At 38.6% G+C, this 6,365-nt stretch overlaps 1 long non-coding RNA gene across 1 annotated transcript; it reads right to left on the bottom strand.

The window, feature by feature from the left end:
* Positions 1 to 1,041: 1,041 nt before the first annotated feature.
* Positions 1,042 to 5,541, bottom strand: LOC130943466 (uncharacterized). Its single transcript, XR_009071824.1, has 4 exons — positions 4,690 to 5,541; positions 4,471 to 4,602; positions 4,244 to 4,359; positions 1,042 to 1,815 (listed from the first exon to the last, which is right to left on the bottom strand). It is a non-coding gene; the product is annotated as an uncharacterized LOC130943466 (long non-coding RNA).
* Positions 5,542 to 6,365: the final 824 nt, after the last annotated feature.

Genomic DNA, 6,365 nt, shown 5'->3' with positions numbered 1-6,365 from the left:
CTGAGCGAGGCTGGATTTAAGAAACATATTTTGTAATGAAATAAATTAATTAATTATTTTCCAAAAGAAATTAAACTAATTTCTTTTAAATATAATAGTGGTATTTTACTTAATAGAGAAATAAATACAATGTCCAAAAGTCAGGACAAGAAAAATAGAAAAAGCGGATTCCCAAATATTCACGAACAGGTGAAATTGTAAGAAAATAACATAGAAAAGTAAATAGGGAAGAAATCTTAAGGCACTATGTATAAGGCAAAATAGATAGTTCCTAATTCAACTTAAGCGATGTTGCTAGCACTTTTTCCGAAGGCTCCTGACATGCTCGAAGGCTCGTCTGACATCTCTCCTTTCAAATATTCCAAACTATAATCAAAACTAGTCGACTTCTTTGAGGACTTGTTCCTTGAGATCTAATTTGTAATGCCGAATCCTTCCACCAATCGAAGAACAAGGAACATCTAAAGTCTGAAATGAGGTAAGCCCAAGGACTCTTCTTCCACACTAGATTAGCATCTTCACAGAAAAATAGACAGTGCATGAGTGATTCTAGAGCTGACTTGCAGATTGGACAAGTTGCTGGAGTGGATGGAAACTGCTAGTGGATGAGAAGCAGAACAGGAAGCTTACCGTAGAGGGGTTTTCCATGCAAAGAGCAAAATCTTGTGAGGAATTTTCAACTTCCATAAATGGCTCCAAATTGGCCTCTATTACATGAAGTTCAGATAAAATTAAATGGAGGTATGGTAAAATTGGTAAGCAATCTTGTACCCTGATGCAACATCATATGTTTTTGCTCTGTTCATTACCCATTGAATTGTGTCTTCACCTTCTCCTGGGATTATGAAGAGGATTCGCTGAGAAATTTCTGGAGAGAAAAGATTTGAGATTAATACTTGGTTTCACTGTTTATTTGACAAAAACAGTTCTTTTACCCATAATAGATGATAACTATCTGATAGTAGTGCCACAGACAGTGGAATAGTGAAGGGCCAAGGAGAAGAGAGTCATGGTTCACTGAAGATTCGGATATCACCAGAACTTACTTTTCAACTAATGCCTTTCTCTACAACTTGTCTCCCTTTAAGAATACTTTGTCAACCCCAAGAAGGTAAGTTTCCTACTTCTGCTGTAAGGATAGAAATAAATCTAAAGGAGTTATCTTTAAGTATTCTAGAAAGAAAAGAGTTAGGTTGAGTCACGCTTTTTCAACACTGTTTACCCAAAAGTGCCAGGTTTTGAGCCCTGAGATCTTTGAAACCAAGTCCGCTTTTTTTTAGGCCAAGTCATCTTATCCCAACTAATCCACACAATTCGCCTTTGAGAACTTTGCTGCCTCCACCAGAACTAGATTAGAATCTTATGAATTTCATTTAGCAAGCTGTCTGACAGTTTAAAACATGACAATGTGTATATTGGTATAGCTTTACTGTAATACCCTAACTACCAAAGCTCACGCCTTCGGCTGCGCAACTCTGATAGCTCGGACATTACGACGACACTTATACTAATTAATACTAAAATATGAGCCTGTTTAAAACTTTAAACCGCAAATACCGTTCCCAAAAAAATGCTTTCGTTCGATAACGTACATCCATAGAAACCATACAACTTACAAAAACTCATAAAGAGTACATCCATATATATACATACATATATGTATAAATAATATTACAGACATTAACCAATACAATTCCTATCCCTCTTATAGAATATATCAAGATAAAGGCGAGGGTACAATAATTAATAATCCAAAGCAATACAGAACATCACAACAATAACTAAATAAATTCTTCGTAACTTCTGCGCCCAATCCTGAAAGGGAAAAAATGTAAGGGGTAAGAACATCATCCTCGAAAGGGTTCTCAGTAGAGGGTTTTTGGGAATTACTGTAATAGGATACATGAAGATAAACCGTACCAGTGATTAATAACCATCTTATGCCTCTTTTCAAAAACAACAGTTTACAATAAAAGTAAAGTCAAAAATCTTTTCTGAAAGAGGAACTGTTCAATTCTCAAAACATCAAAGCATTTCAACAAGGTTTATCTATACTGAACCAAAATAACCTTTCATATCTTATTCCAAACCAGAACCACAAAACCGAAATCAACCATCGGTCCTTCTCATTCAACCACGGCCCTAGGCCCAAACAATCCAACCACAACCAATCCACCACAATCCAACATAGTTCCAGAAGCAAACACAAGTAGGAAGATGCAAACACAAACAAACAGTTATTACAAGTAGAACAATTAGCAATTAATCACATAGGCAAAACAAGTACAATATGCACACCCAAACAATGTCACATAGATGCACATGATGCATGCCTGTCCCTAGTGGCTGATGATATCATCTGTCGGTTGCCAAGCCAACCCGACGTGTCCGGTAGCTAACCCGGACACAGTCTCTCTGTTGCGCATTATTATCATTAGAGGGTATTTGCGCCCTGTCGCCATTAGAGGGTATCTGCGCCCTGTCGCCATTAGAGGGTATCGGTGCCCTGTCACCCTTACAACAGAGAGAAAACACAAGCATACTCGCTTACAACTTTCATCTCAGCCATTCGGCTTAAATTCACAAATCATTCAATTGCATACTTGCATTTATATTCAATCATGGATCACCATCCATCTCAGCCATCCGGCTCACGGTTCAATTCAGAACCAATCAGCTTATCAATAAATACAGCCCTTCGGCTTAAATTCATAATTCATAATTGGCCATACGGCTTATAACTCATTCGATAATCAGCCATAAATCAATATCACACACAGCCATTCCGACTCACGGTTCAATCCAGAACCAGCCAATATTCATAATCATACACAGTCATTCTGGCCCATAACAAAAATAGTACTTCCATCATTCAACATCATCAAATTCATAAAACCGGCATTTAAGTCATAACTCACTTTTCTCAAGCCATTTCACTTTGAAATCAAATTTCAACTCTTTTCAGCCTTGGCTTTAAAGGATCTCATTTCTCAAATCATCTCAGGCTCATAAGCCAAATTTTACTCAAAGTGAGTTCCCTTTTTCAAACAAAGCCACTCTCGGCATTCTCTTTCCAAAACTTCCAAAACCATGGCAAGTTAAGGATTTATTTCAAAGCATTCAAAATCACCCATCCAACAATGGGATTTTATAACAAAAGTTTCTCGGCAGAGTCCCAAGTCTTTAGGGAAGGCCAACTTACATCAAATTCTTTAAAATTCATTGAAACTCTTAAAATCATAGATTTTCGGTTCAAGTAATTAAAACTGAGTTTATTATGAAACCGAACCATACAAAATCACAAGTTCCAACACGGTCCAAAAATCAACTCATTTGAAACAGAACCGGTTCATTTGAATCAAACCGCTTTTAGAATCCTTTTTGGAACCCATTTTTCCAACTCTTCCAAAATGCCTCAAACTTGATTACTCAATCAAAAGTCTAGGTTCCTTTAAAAATCACTAAAAACTCCTTTTTTATATTGAAACCAACGTTAGAGCATCATTCTTTCCTTCAGTGATTCAAATGGTAAAAATAGTTCATTTCTAAATAAGCCGAACTCAACGCATAAAGTTCCGTAAATAAATTAAGCTTGAAAACATAAATATTCTCTTAATAAATCAAATAATACCATTTCTCAAATCCAACCCTTTTTAAATAACTTTACAAACAAGTGTAGGAGTTTTGTAGAAATTTCGGCAGCACCTCCCCTAAAACTTAGACTTTTGCCACCCGGTTCGGGTCCCAACTAAACCATTTCTCATTCCTTTTCAACAGCTCAAAACCAGAAATCAATTTAAAGCAAGCTAAATCCAACAATCACCTCAGTGGCGTCTCTCAAGGAAATCATTTCAAAATCAACTCAATATCAATCGATATAGCTCATTTCCAAAGCTTTAAAGAAACGGCTCAATAACAAATCATTTGTCCGAAACCAAATCAATTAAAATAAACCGTGCTGAATTCAAAAGTGCATTCGACTCTTCACATCATTAAAATAATTGGCTCAATCAAATCAATCCTCAACGGATTAAACTCAGATTCAAATCTTTAAAGAATCAACTTCAAACATTACATTTCACAAGCCGCACAACAAATTCAGCCAAACCAACATCCATAATCATTCGAGTCAATCAAATAATACATAAGGCAGATACAATCACTAAATACACAATATCTCACATCAGTATCCATATGTAATAATTCCAATACATAAAACATAGTTTTTGGAAAGCGCCCCTACCTCAAATGTCGAAACCCGAAAACTCTAAGACTCATCACAACTTGTTTCCTCTTAGCCCACAATTGTGGCAGCCGTAACCTCAGCTCCAAACCGTTTCCTCAGCAACCATAACAACTCTACTCGAACATATAACAATCAGGACTTAACCCCACGTTATCAAAATTCACATTCATTAACCGAACACAACGAAATACGAACACGAGGCTTTCCGAAACAGATATACTCACCGAATTAACAAAACGAAGCAACTGAAACTCCGAATTGACATGGCAGCAATTGTGGCATCAGATCTCAAGGAGCAAGAACAACAATGGCCTCAGCATCAATTATGCCATTTTCGAATGATAAACCAGCAACAACTAAAACAATAATCCATAGTCCTATAATTAGGCCAGGAAGAAAACATAGGAACAAAACTGAAACTAGAGCAGGGTTTAAAGTGTTACTGTTCCAAGAATGGAGTTTGGGAACACAGGGGAGCTGCTGTCAGGTGGTATCAATGGTGTTTCCCTTCAGGCTCGATGGCGACTGAATTGTGACGGCAAGCTTCCTTCGCCGGCAGCGGCGATGGCGTTGTACGGTGCTGGCTGCAACCACTCCAGTGCGGTAACGAGGATGGAGCTTCTTCTCGGTCAGTGATTCGCAGCTCACAGTGACGTGCGAAACTCCTTCTGCGGTGGTGACTGCTCCCCTCTCCTCACCAGCAGCCAAAACCCACGGCGGCGACCATGGCGAAGAGGCTTGGATGGTTTGTGACGGCAGCGGAGATGCACGGCGGCGCAGCTCCACGTGGTGGGTCGCGCTCCCCTCGCATGACAGAGACGCAACGCCGTCGATGGCGAGCTCGAAGGGTGACCAGGCGCGACGGCGGTGATCACGAGACGCGGTGGGACAAGGATGGACGATGGGGCGAGGCTGGACGGTGACCCAGCAATGGCGGCTCCGTCTCGCGTGCCCTGGCTCGCGCTCTTTCTTCTGCCCATGACTGTGGTCCGCGGCTTCCTCTCACTCGGCAGCAACACGACGGCGCGGCGGCAGTGATGCTTGCCGGCGTCGTCTTTCCTCTTCCCCTCTCCACTTCTCTGATCTCCCATTTCTCTCCTCCCGTTCTCTCTTTCTTTCTTTCTGATTTACTGAAGCTAAGGAAAAGGGTATGGCGGCGTGGATTGGGCAGTGACCTCCTTCCCCTTTCCCCCTACCTTTCCATTTTCGTTCTTTCTCATCCCCTGGTTCAGGGAATCGTGAGTGTGTGTAGGATAGGGTTGCGCATCAAATTGGAGAGAGGGGGAGATCTGCTACTGATGGGGAAATCGGGTAACCGGGTTAGGGTTTTAGGGTTAGGGTTTTTGAATAAAATTAGGGTTGAGGGCATTATGGTAATTTCACATAAAAATAGGGATAATATAGTAATTGAAACCCAAATTAAATCCAACACTAATTGTATATAGAAAATACTATTTGCTCCTCACTTTTACAATTTATTTTCAATAAAATGTCCCAACCAAATAATTAGAAATGATATACTTAATTTTTTCATTTTCCAAAATAGCAGTAATAATATTTAAAATATTATTTATCTAATCCAAATCATATAAAATCCTTATTATTTCATAACTACCAACTTTATAAATTTGAATATAGAAAATAATCCAACAATTGTGAAATTGGATAAAAATCATAACTTATCTCAAATCCAATAAATCAAAACTTGCCTTAATTATCTTTAATAAAATAATCACTGAAATTAAGGCTATAAATAACTGTAGGATTTGAGACTTGATCATAATAAGACTTTTCAAAGATTCTGGGTCTTACATTTACGAACTGTTTGGAGTAATACCTGTCTTCCTCCATTAGATAACAAGCATCTTTTTCATCCTTGTGTCCTTTTGATAACCTTATATTTGATTGAGTTGAAGGTCGCTTTCTTAGAGCGGTTGGTAAGAGAAGGTAGACCCAAATATTTATCTTGTGCATCTATGTGAGAAATATTAGGGAGGTTCTAATCAGATCTAAAGTGTTATTACTGAAAAATAGGGCCGATTTATTAAGATTAACTCTTTGTTCACTGAAGTTCTCATAAGGTTCCAATAATTCTAGAATAGAGGCACAACTATTTTTC

Source organism: Arachis stenosperma, chromosome 1 (assembly GCF_014773155.1).
Source record: "Arachis stenosperma cultivar V10309 chromosome 1, arast.V10309.gnm1.PFL2, whole genome shotgun sequence".
Lineage (NCBI taxonomy): Eukaryota > Viridiplantae > Streptophyta > Magnoliopsida > Fabales > Fabaceae > Arachis > Arachis stenosperma.
This window is presented reverse-complemented; position numbering and strand designations above follow the sequence as displayed.